The following is a 12,925-nucleotide window of genomic DNA, read 5'->3' as shown; positions in this document are numbered from 1 at the left end:
AGGAAAATGAAAAAGAAAAAGAAAAAAAGAAAAAGGAATAAGAAAAAGAAGAAAAATAAAAGAAAAATAAAAAGAAGGGAAGAAAAAAAGAAGAAGAAAATGAGAAAGAAAAAGAAGAAAAAAAAGAAGCATAAGAAAAAAAGAGAAGAAAATGAAAAAGGAAAAGGAGAAAATGAAAAAGAAAATGGAAAAGGAAAAAAAAGGAAAAGAAGAGGAAAATGAAAAAGAAAAAGGAAAAGAAAAAAAAGAAAAAGGAATAAGAAAAGAAGAAAAAAATAAAAAGAAGGGAAGAAAAAAGAGGAAGAAGAAAATGAGAAAGAAAAAGAAGAAAAAGAAGAAAGAAAAGAAAAAGAAAAAAAGAAAGTTTGGAATACATTGTTTTTATCTCTATTTCTATTTGCTTGTATTGATAAAACCATTATTGTCATCATTATTAACCAAATATGGACTACTTCAATTTGCTGATGACCAAAGAGATTAGTTTGCATATTTCTAATCCTCTGCTTGCATGAATTGTTGTCAGAAATTCCCCAAATCTTAAATCGTCCTTTTCATATAGTCTGTATGCACAATAGTCCACTGGTTTTTCACTCATGAAGTGACTGCATCTCCAGGGAAATCAACTGAATGTTATTTAACATCCTGAAGTATATAATCCATATAATTCCATGCAATATCTCTTTATGGAGGAATGACACAATTGCTGTAGGAACTTCCCAAATTAATTGTTACTTTTACTCTACTGCTGTGTTGCAGCACCTTATTATCTGTGTGACTTCTGATGATTTCTGCCTTAAGAATCTGAGGTAATATGATTTTCAACAGTTACCAGGCTGTGCTTGCTGGTAACACAGAAACTGGTGAGACTTCACTGGAAAATAAATAGACTGATCTCTCCTCACTACTGCCACTGAGAAACTATTCCAGAAGAAGACTTCTCGGACAGTTATTGTCTAATTTTCATCTGTACTGTTGAGTTTACAGCATTTGTTATCTTCCATTCTTCCCAGTATATAGTGACGAATGAAAATGTCTTTCTCCTGTGAGAAGGCTGAAACACCTCTTTTGGATGCTGTTTGCCTCATGCCATCAGGATTATTGTCACGTACAGACTTTGTAGCTTTCTATTCCTTCAGGGACTTGTTGTTCGGTACCCGACTCGCTGAGTAGCTGGCAGTGCTGCTGCACTTAAAGTTGAAAGCTCCCTGGTTTTCATTACCTTTTGTTCACCAGCACAGTTACTCAGTTTCTTAGTACATTCCAGACTGGTGTTTGTCCCTTAAAGCCTCTGTTTACATGGGTGTGAAATGGTGTTAAATATCTGCTTCTAGACATTATATTTCCCCCTAAATGTTGGCCAGACTATATCTGATGAACTAAAAAGACCAACTCATGAAATGGTGTATTCCTATACTTATGCAGAAGGAATAAAGGCCCTCACTTGGGCTTTTAAAACCAGATAGTTGCTGGAGTTTGCCTAATTACAGACTTGCAAGAATATCAGATTAAAGTAATTTTCTCTGTACTGAAAGCTTTACCATAAAGGATGAAACTCTTTGATTTTAGCTATCTAAATCATGGACATTTTTTCTTGTTAGCTACTAGATGATCTCCAGAGGTCCTTTCTAACTCCTACCATTCTGTGAAGCTGGGAAATGGAAGAAAAAAAAAGGTCCCATCTATGATGAATATTTACTTTAGGATGCCTTTCCCTCAATCTACAACACAATCAGCTTTCATTAAATGCTTACCTTTCAGATGTTTCTTTACTTAATTGTCTCTTAAAAAGGCTCTACAAACTGCCATAAATTTTAACTCCTTCATTTCCAGAGATGTAATTTCATACTTGCATTTTGGGAGGACCAAATGCTGCTTAACACAGAAAACAAAGACCCACATGACTTGGCATCTATACTAAATGCTTTTGCAAGGAGGTTTGGTTTTATACTAAATGCTTTTGCAAGGAGGAGAAGCCAGAATGCCAACATAAAATGAGCTGAAACTAAGAGGCAGAGTGAGAGAAGAAAGCTGCTGTCATCAACTGGATGGATTTAATTAGTATTTTACCTGTAGTTTGTGGATGCAGAGCTGCTGCTGCTGCTTGAAATGAAAGAGCATTATTTACATTTAATGAAAGAGAATATGATTATTTATTCCAGTGGTTTCCTTGTACCAGAAGAGTAACATACAAGTAACATACAATATAGTATGAATTATATTCCACAATTCATTTTTATGTTATAAATTCCCTTAATTCTGCATCACTAATTTTTCCTTAGCAAAAAACCTGACAGCTCACATCCTGGCAATCTGTTTTCCTTTAAGAAAAGGACTTTGAGGTATATCAAAAGGTTTCTGCAAGTGAGTCATTGAAAAATGTAGATTATTCAACAAAAAAACCCCATCCTCTTTTTAAACTTACCAAATACATTCAACAGCATTTGTGCCCATTTAAAAAGGTCTTTCTGGGTATGACCTGAAGCCAGTCATTGATCTCTTTAATACTTCAGATACTCCATTTATGAAATGGGGGTAATAATGTTTCCTTTAAAATGTGCCTCAAGCCATACAGATGAAAAACATTAGATAAGCAGCAGCTGTTATCTTCATTGTTATAAAAACCTTGCTGACAAGACACAGCTAACACTGCAATTCTCTCAAGACCTCAAGATATATTTTCTTGCCTTTGCAGACATGATTCTGTGCTTTGTGTCCTGACTCACCAAAAAGAAAAAAACCCAAATCCTGAAAAAGCCAAGATAAAGCAATTATTTTCTGTTTTACCTACTCTGTTTTACCTCTACTCTGTCCTGATGAGACCTCATCTTGAATACTGTGTTCAGCTTTGGGCTTCCCAGTTTCGGAGGGACAGGGATCTGCTGGAAAGGGTCCAGCAGAGGGCTATGAGGATGATTAGGGGACAGGAGGGCATGGCTGAGGAACATGGGGCTGTTTAGTCTGGAGAAAAGAAGACTTAGAGGGGATTTGACAAAGTTTATAGGTATCTGAGGGCTGGCCAGGAAGGAGGGGGGCAGGCTCTGCTCACTTGCGCCCTGGGATAGGACAAGGAGCAAAGGGTGTAAGTTGCAGCACAGGAGGTTTCACCTCAACACAAGGAGGAGGTTCTTTACTGTAGGGGTCACAGAGCACTGGAACAGGCTCCCCAGAGAGGTTGTGGAGTCTCCTCTGGAGACTTTCAAGGCCTGTCTGGATGTGTTCCTCTGTGATCTGTGTTCGATAGTATTGTCCTGCTCTGGCGGGGGGGTTGGACTCGATGATCTATTTGGGTCCCTTCCAATCCCTAACATCCTATGATCCTATGACCTGCTCTGAGTTAATAATAAGATGACTCCTGGGGGCAATAGTTCTCTAATATTCTAAGCAAAATTTGGAACAGCTACATGTATGCCATTCCAAGCTCTCCACCTTGTACAGTTTATCTCAAAACCACCTTAGAGCAACTCTCACTTGTTTACTTCTGTTGAAGTTTTTCCATGTAAACCCATCCCATGTATCCCTCCCAAGTGTATATATATAAAAATACCTAATCCTTCTCTGCCAGAAAATTCAAGGAAGAGAATGAATGCAGGATATCCAATGCTAAGCAAACAAAAAAGTATCAAGGTTTTGGAAAGAATTTTTGGCTCCTTTTCTTTGGAAGAACCATGAGCAACAAGAAAAGCAGTGAGTGAAACCTGATTGCCTAGGTTTTGGTCTCTTGTCCTCCAAGCATAAATCTGGCTCCAGCAAAAATCTTTCATATCTACAATAATTTCTTCCCTTAAATCCAAATGGGAAAAAGAGTGGCAGGGCTATGGCAGTCATGGATCAATGGTGAGAAAATATTTAGGCTTCAGGAAAGCAGTGAACTGACAGTCAAAACGATAGCTGATGTTTTTTTGTTTGTTTCTTGAGAAACTCAAGCTGAAAACACAGACAGATCCCTGCAAAATCATGTCCAATAGAGCCCTGAAGGCCAAGGTCTTCAAGTGTACAAAGCTGCAACTTCATAATCTCTGTGTTCTATTAGAGGGTCTATGTTTAATCCCCCATGCTGCTTTGAAATATTCAATGCAAAGACAAACCTCATTCCAGTCTTTGCCACCTGGAGCCTGTGTTCCATATTGATTACATCTTCTGTAGTTACGTACAGCCTTCAAACGAGAGATTACTCTGCTTGTTTTCCCTCTCCTCTGCTTCCAGACTAAATAGTACTAAAACTTGATATGCTTATTAATGCTGTACTACTAGAAATTATGTATTGACCAGAAGCTAGAGGAAAAAATATGTTACAGGAAAAAAAAGATTTTGCTACAGGAAAAAATATGCTGCTATGAAATAATTATTTTCCCTTTGAAAAGAATAAACTGTATGAATATATAAAAAGAATATTTCATCAGTGCTTAGTATTTAATAGTCTAATATAGAATCATAGAATCATAGAACCTACCAGGTTGGAAGAGACCTCCAAGATCATCCAGTCCAACCTAGCACCCAGCCCTGGCCAATCAACTAGACCATGGCACTAAATGCCTCATCCAGGCTTTGCTTGAACACCTCCAGGGACAGCGACTCCACCACCTTCCTGGGCAGCCCATTTCAATGGCAAGTCACTTTGTGAAGAACTTCCTCCTAACATCCAGCCTGGACCTTCCCCCAGCACAACTTGAGACTGTGTCCCTTTGTTCTGTTGCTGGTTGCCTGGGAGAAGAGACCAACCCCCTCCTGGCTAGAGCCTCCCTTCAGGTATAAATTGGTTCAGCTTCTGTGCTTAGATATCACCATGTTAGATTGAAGTACACCTGCTCTTAGAGCCTGACTGCTGCTTCCTGAGAGGGATAAAAGCAACATGAGATCCTCAGAGTATGGCTGAAATATTAGTCAAGGGCTGACAATTATCTGATCAATTGCTGATGCACATAGAGATGGTCTTCTCTCAGGGCACTAGCTGCAGCCTCTGCCCTTGTGTTCTATCTGTACTAGTACAAATCTGGTAATACTCAAGAGAATTAAAAGCCTTCAGGCTTTCTGTGCGTAGTAAGCAAGTAGCCTCAGCCCAGTCAAGGAAAATTCCTCAAAAGATTTATCATCTTATGCCCAACCTCTCATGGGCTGCCCGGGGAGGTGGTGGAGTCGCCGTCCCTGGGGCAGTTCAAGGCAAGGTTGGACGTGGCACTTGGTGCCATGGTCTAGCCTTGAGCTCTGTGGTAAAGGGTTGGACTTGATGATCTGTGAGGTCTCTTCCAACCCTGATGATGATGATGATACTGTAGACACGATTAACAAGCAATTAGATCAGAATTGCTACTGATCATTGAAGCCTACTGCCCATGTTACATCCCTCACAGATAGGAAAGCAGGCCTTTTAACCATGTTCAGACATAAGGGAATGTCTGTCACATTCAGTACCCATGATGATGACACCAAAGATGTGTGGCAAAGAAATGAAACAAACCTAATTGCATTGCTCTAGACCTTTCTTTCAGGAAGTTTCTGGAGTGTGGTGACAAACAATAGTTTGGCTTTTTCCTGCTTCCAAGATCATTGTTTGATTATACTAATAAATAAGAGGTCACAAACAGTAAGAGAAGGAAGAGCCTGAACTATACATTGTAATTAGAGGTCCCAGTGCTTTCAGTCATGGTCGTGTGGTCATGCCTCAGTATTTGGTAATAAGGATTTTGGTTTAGGTTTGCCCCTACAACAGGGTGGCTGAAGACATGTGAATGAATGACTGTTTGTGCTAGTTTGAAGCAAGCTAGAATGTTTTGGTAAAAGAACTAGATAACAGGCAGTGAAATGAAAACAATTGATGTCAACTTCACTCACAGTCTTGCTGAGAGCTCTGGGAAGAAGAAGAAAACTTTCTCCATTTTGCTTCACTCTTGCTTTTGCCTTAGACCGAGACACATCTTTCTAACATCACTGCTTTCTAACCCTGCTCCCTAACCTCTTGGCTGCACCTCTCTTCTTCCTGAGAACTGGGGTAAGGTTGAGAGGGCCGGGGGGAGGTGTTGGGGTGGTTTGAGAGCCCCTCCTGGGGACTCAGGTTTCTGGGAGGGGAGTTGTGCTTTTGTATTGTTTATCCTTTGTATATTTCTGTATATAATTGTATATAACTGTATATATTGTAAATAGCTGCTTGTAAATTCTGCTAGCTGTAAATAAATTGCTTCATCTATATTCCCAGGGTCCGTCTGAGTTAGCTGGGTACCTACAAAGTGTGGGGGGGCGGGGTAACCCCCAAACCATCACACTGTTCTTATCAGGTACACTTAGAGCCTGAAAGAGGTCAGAAACTAAAGATTTCTATCTCCTGAATTAGAAATTGTGTCCAACAAAGAAGCAATTAGAAGATCACTCCTAGTTCATGGTTTCTCACATGGATGGCAAAAAAAAATGCCTCAACTACCGTTCCAATATTACCATACTCAACTCTGTAATTCTAGTAGCCAGGGAGTAAAGGCCTGGAAAGACATGATGACATTCAATCCCAGCTATCATGAGGATCCATTCAATACAACAAAATAATAAAGGCAAAAGCCTTTAACTTCAAACTAGGAGTTAAATAGCATTCCTTTGGGATTTTGCTTTTTTTTTTGATGCTTAAGAAGTCATTCCAATTCTCTAATGCTTCTGGGATGCAACACGAACCTTTTGGATTCAATAGAAAAATTAAGTTGGGCATTTAATATTTCTCTTTATCATATTTTTGTCTTGTGGTAATGTCTGAAAGCCTTCACTGGAAACAGATGAGTAGGAAGGATCTTCTGGTTAAGTTCTTATTCTTGGAGCTGTCGGCAGGATTTGGTACCACTGACTTCTGGATAGCTGTCTGGCCCAGAACATGGAGTCAGCCCCTCTGCTGTTGTAGGCACCATGTCTTATTATCCCATGCATCAAAGCTCCAAATTTCAGCTATGATTTCTGCCTCTATTTTTATTGGAAGATTGTTTTAAAACATCATTGTTCTGACTGTTTTAATTTCCAGAGCAATTTGTTGATGCAGGACTTACACTAGGTTTGTGTAATGCCAGCATTGTTCCTTAGCTTCAACTGGCTCTTTTGAATCTCAAAACACAAACACAACTACTCTCAGCTTTTCTTTTCTTAGTCTGTACTGACAGACAGAGCTTCTACTACCTTATTGTTCTTGCACTCATTCTCTAAATCTGCTCCAGGACAAGTTCGTGTTTCTTGAACAGAGATGATCAGAATCATCTCCTTAGTCTCTTGCACAACAGCATTGAGACTTCCTAGTGTCTTTTGATGGTTTATTTCACTACATCTTAGGAACACATTGGTTTTGGGTAGCTGCATCACACTGGCTCAAAACCATCTGCTTTCAAATCTCAGGCAGCCTCTAAAGCCTTAGAGGTATTTTGTTTTGATTTGGTGTTAAATTTTGTTTGTTTTGAATTGGTTTAATCTTTTAATAGATGAACACATATCTACCACAGTTCAGAATTTGGTTGATAGCCTTCTTTAATGTTTCATTAAAATGGCATCACTTGGTCGTAAGAAAAGATAATTTAAAATGTAAAAGTAGCATCCCTGAGTGTCTAAGGAAGTGTTTCACTTAGAATCATAGTATCAGTCAGAGCTGGAAAGGACCACAAGGATCATCTAGTTCCAACCCCCCCTGACATGCCCAGGGACACCCTACCCTAGAGCAGGCTGCACAGAGCCTCATCCAGCCTCACCTTATACACCTCCAGGGGTGGGGCCTCAACCACCTCCCTTGGCAACCCATTCCAGCCTCTCACCACTCTCATGCTCAACAACTTCCTCCTCACGTCCACTCTGAACCTACCCATCTCCAGCTTTGCTCCATTCCCCTTTGTCCTGTTACTCCCTGAGAGCCTAAGAAGTCTTTGTGTATTTTTGTCTTTTTGTATTTTTCAGTCTAACAGTTAGGCATCTAAGCTAAGTCTCTAGGCTCTTTTTATCATCAATGAAGAGAAACAAGCACATCTAGATTATGACTTAGCTCATCCTAAAATAGATATCTAAAACAAGAGGAGATTGCCTGTCTCTCCCTGTAGATGATAAACGAAGCCTAGTCAACTGCATCAGATGTTTTACTTTACTTCTGTGCAGCTAAACTAAGAAGAGATGATTCCTTGCCCCAAGTAATTACAGTATCACAGTATCACAGTATCATCAGGGTTGGAAGAGACCTCACAGATTATCAAGTCCAACCCTTTACCACAGAGCTCAAGGCTAGACCATGGCACCAAATTCAGGACAGTAAAAAGCTGTTTCAAAAGCAATTTAGATTTTCTGGTATGCCTCTTGTACTGAAAGGTAATAACATTTGTTTCTAGCTCATTGAGAAACATTGGGCATATTTAGCTATTAAATGTCAGAGGTCATACACACATGGAATAGTTCCAGTAATTTAAACAGGATCCTCTTCAGAAAAACCCACCTGAATATGTCAGAAGTTTTTAATGCTTGCTGGGTTGCACTGACAGACATGGAGATCCACAGATACACCAGGCAGCTATGAATTCTGACCTAGATCTTCCAGCTATAAAGGTGATTATTAATCTGAAAAGAACTGCTCACTCATGAGAAGTTGCTGGTGAATGTAAGCATTCATGATAATACTACAAAGTTATTATGCAGTACTGCAATAAAACCCTTCCTATTGAATACACATTGTGCTGGATTAGATCCAAACACTTTAGCACAGATTCTTCTACTATTTAATTTTCACTTTATCATGTTAAGTTTTTGTCTTATGAAAGAAGTTGACATGCACATTTGTATTATTGTCAGGTAGTCTGCAACCACCTGAAGGGAGGTTGTAGGCAGGTGGGGTTGGTCTCTTCTCCCAGACAACCACCAAAAGAACAAGGGGACACATTCTCAAGTTGTGCCAGGGAAAGTATAGGCTGGATGTTAGGAGGAAGTTGTTGGCAGAGAGAGTGATTGGCATTGGAATGGGCTGCCCAGGGAGTTGGTGGAGTCACCATCCCTGGAGGTGTTCAAGAAAAGGCTGCATGAGGCACTTAGTGCCATGGTCTAGTTGACTGGCCAGGGCTGGGTGCTAGGTTGGACTGGATGATCTTGGAGGTCTCTTCCAACCTGGTTGATTCTATGATTCTATGATTGCTTTCAAAAGGAGTGATCTGAAATCATAAGGGTGTACCTAAAATTCATTAGATTTTGACAGAACCATCTACAGACATCTTTCAGTAAATGGAACATCTTCTGTTTCAAATTGCCCTGCTACATTTATTTTTAGTGACTAATGAAGAAATGTACTTAGTACTTTGTGTCTTGAAGGTGGAGAGACACTTATACACGACCCCCCTTTTGTTGTGTTGAGACACACTTTCCATTCACCCACCTGAGCATGAAAAAAAACAACACACACGAAGCCAAATGAATAATTCAGTTGCTAAATCTCAGATTACCCTTTATCTTTCACTGAAAGGCACCCCAATCCTTCCACAAATAAGTGTAAAAATAAAATTGAAAGAGCTACTTCCACCTTTCTGTCACAGGAAATCTTGCTGAAACTAATCTGTTTTTTTAGGTTTACTTTTAAATAGGATTTCCTTTCACTGCATGTACACAGACTGAGTCAGGAAGCCCTGGTCTGAGTCAATACTAAATGCATTTGGTTTTCAACTTGAGTCAGCTTGTAAATGATGGAACCAATGATTCATAATTTCCATCTTGACCTTGTTTGCCTTATATTCACACAGTGGCAGATGAACTGCTGTATTCAAAATCATTGAGTTATTTAAGGGGAAACTAATGCCACTCATTAGTGTGACACGTAAAAGACATGTATGAGAACAACTTAGACAGGGATATGCCACTCCACCATGGCAAAGAGTTCACATTTTTTGGTAAGTCTAGGACAATTTGCATATTTAGGCAGTGCCACACAAGTTAATTGTCACCTAGGAATGTTACAGACAGACTATTTCTCAGCCATTCACTTCTATTGCCTAATTAAATAAGATGATTTTTTTTCAAGGTAATTCTGTCTGGATCCACTCTGTGGTAAGCTATACTCATGCTACAGGAAGTCTAGTCTTAAACACGTATATGTTGAGCTCCATTACAGTCTGGTTTAGTGGCATATCATATTTCTGAATGGCATTTACATATCTATTTACCTTGCGCCCTAATGCCTAAGAGAGAAAACAAACCAGTGTTAACAATCAGGAATTCCATTGTGTTTAGGGCAAGATCCCCTGAAGAACTGTTTACTTGACATTATCATCTGTCCCTAAGAAGTAATCAGAACAGACTTCATTCAGTTTTCTTAGCATTCCAGCTCTATACACTGTGAGGTGGTGTAGGACCACGAGACAAAGATATTTACAAGCCATCCATTATGAGCAGAAGGAACAGTTTGAGGAGAAACTGCATGTTTCATTTTTCATGTAATCTCTTCTTGAAATGTAAGACCTATGAGCCAAATTCAGACCACTCAGTGAGTGATGTTGATCACTTACTGAAACTTCACAAATCACCAATATTTGGGTCACAACATTTCTAATGTCCACTGTCCTAAACAGAAGGTCAACGGAGAAGAGTGGAACTACACAAATATCTAACCTTTGTCTTGAACTGTAGAAATTTCCAGACATGAGAGAAAGAAAAGGAGGTACACTGACAAGGCAAGTGTACAGTGCTGTTTCACTTACAGCCTGGAGAAGAGGAGGCTCAGGGATGACCTCATTGCTGTCTGCAACTACCTGAAGGGAGGCTGTAGCCAGGTGGGTGTTGGTCTCTTCTCCCAGGCAACCAGCAATAGAACAAGGGGACACAGTCTCAAGTTGTGCCAGGGTAGGTATAGGCTGGATATTAGGAAGAAGTTCTTCACAGAGAGTGTGATTTCCCATTGGAATGTGCTGCCCAGGGAGGTGGTGGAGGCACTGTCCCTGGAGGTCTTCAAGAAAAGACTGGATGAGGCACTTAGTGCCATGGTCTAGTTGACTGGATAGGGCTGGGTGATTGGTTGGACTGGATGATCTTGGAGGTCTCTTCTAACCTGGTTGATTCTATGATTCTATGATTCACATGTTATTTGTTAGTGGAAATTAGGAGACTAAGACACTGACATGTTTTAAGATAGGCTACTCTTGCAAGCAAATCTTCCACAGGAAGATCAGGAGGAAATCATAGAATCACAGAATCAAGCAGGTTGGAAGAGACTTCCAAGATCATCCAGTCCAACCTAGCACCAGCAACACAAAAATGTCTGTGCTGAGATTGTTTCCAATAATTTACAGATATGCACTTCAGGATGAGTTGCACTACCACCTGGTTCTTGTTCTGTCGCTTGTCTAGCTAGCTATATTTGTGCTTTGGTCAAGCATATTTACTCTAGTCAGTATGAGTGACAACATATGGCCGGAGGCTGACTACCTCTTTCTGAGAAATGTTAAGAAAGATGTGAAAAGGAAGCCACAATAGGACAGATAAAAAGGTCTGAAAGAAGTTCAGTGTAAGGGTGGTTAATCAGTAGTAGTATTATTTAGAAAATCTCTAGGTATCTGAAGTGTGGTGAGAGGCTTTGTCCCCAGTGCACCCCTCAGAGTATGCTCTGTATGAGCATATCACTTTTCATCAAGCATGTTCTCCCACTCATTGTATGAGAAGTGTGACTCACCAGCACCTGGTAACACTTATTTAGCAGGGGGTTGTCTTTTATGGCTGTCACATACTATAGGCATAATAAAACAAGGGAAAAAACCCAACAACTCAGTAGCTCACATCTGTAGTGATTAAGAAACTTCCCTTTACCTTTTCAAGTCCAGTACAACTGCCTCAGAAAAATCCTTTAAAAGAAAATCTTGGATATTTGTCAAGTGAAGGCCAAAGGACATCCCATTACCAAAGCTTTGTGATTTCATAGAGGTTGTATTGGCTCAGGTGCAGAATTATGAACAGTGTCATCAGCTGCAGTGCTAGAAGAAAGACTTGACTGGACATTTCTCTATCCAAAGCAGCTCTCAGTCATGACTCTAAAAAATGAGCAGCAAGTCTAGAGAGCTGCATTATAAAATAAGAGTTAAAATTTGCAGTGTGCATCTTGCACAGTTTGATTATGCAAAAGAGGAGAGTGGTCTCTGTGTGTAGAAGTCCTGCTAGTATTTTGGTGAGAAAATGAAGTCTAATAGCATAGTAGTGATAATAGGGCTTATTACAGAACTACTAAGGTGTAAAAACAATGATGCACTTCAGAATGCCAGCAAAGGTAAGGGTCCAAATCCCAGGCAAAGGTGCAATGACAACAAAAGATTTGTTCTGAGGAAATGCAATGCCCTTAGAATTGACAGAAAGAAATTCTGCTTCAGAATTGTGTCTCTGTTGTTTTCTATAAGCTTTGTATACTGAATTTAATTTTCTGTTTCCAATTCAGTCCCATTAAATTTGTCATCTACAATATATTATAACTGAAAGGGAAATATTCCAATGACAGCTTCCTGTGGTAGAGTCTTTTCTTGGCTTAGATCCCTCATCTAAAGGTTCTTATAAAATTCTTGAGACCTACCTGGGCCATATCCCACCTGTTTTCAGATAAACAACAGCAGGAGGAGTATTGAGTTACTACCTAATCATCTTCTTGCTGAAGGTATTATGGTACCAGGAATGTATTTATTCAGCTGCTACAAGAAATGAAGCAGCTGGAAATTAGCTCCCTTGCTGAATGCAAGAGAGCTACTGGGAACTTATTTACTTACCACTAAAATGTGTGCATTTGGCAGGGCATCTGGTCACATTTTATTTTGTTAAGAGTGGGTATCTTGGAGGCAAGGTGGCCTGAATTTCTGAAGGCTGTTTAAGGTGTATTAGAAATGTGTATTTTTCTGAGTATTTTCTTGTGGTTTGAATATTTTAACATAATATAACCTTCTTTGCAAGAAGTCATTGAAGCACAACAAGCTACCAA

This window comes from Pogoniulus pusillus, chromosome 7 (assembly GCF_015220805.1).
Source record: "Pogoniulus pusillus isolate bPogPus1 chromosome 7, bPogPus1.pri, whole genome shotgun sequence".
Lineage (NCBI taxonomy): Eukaryota > Metazoa > Chordata > Aves > Piciformes > Lybiidae > Pogoniulus > Pogoniulus pusillus.
This window is presented reverse-complemented; position numbering follows the sequence as displayed.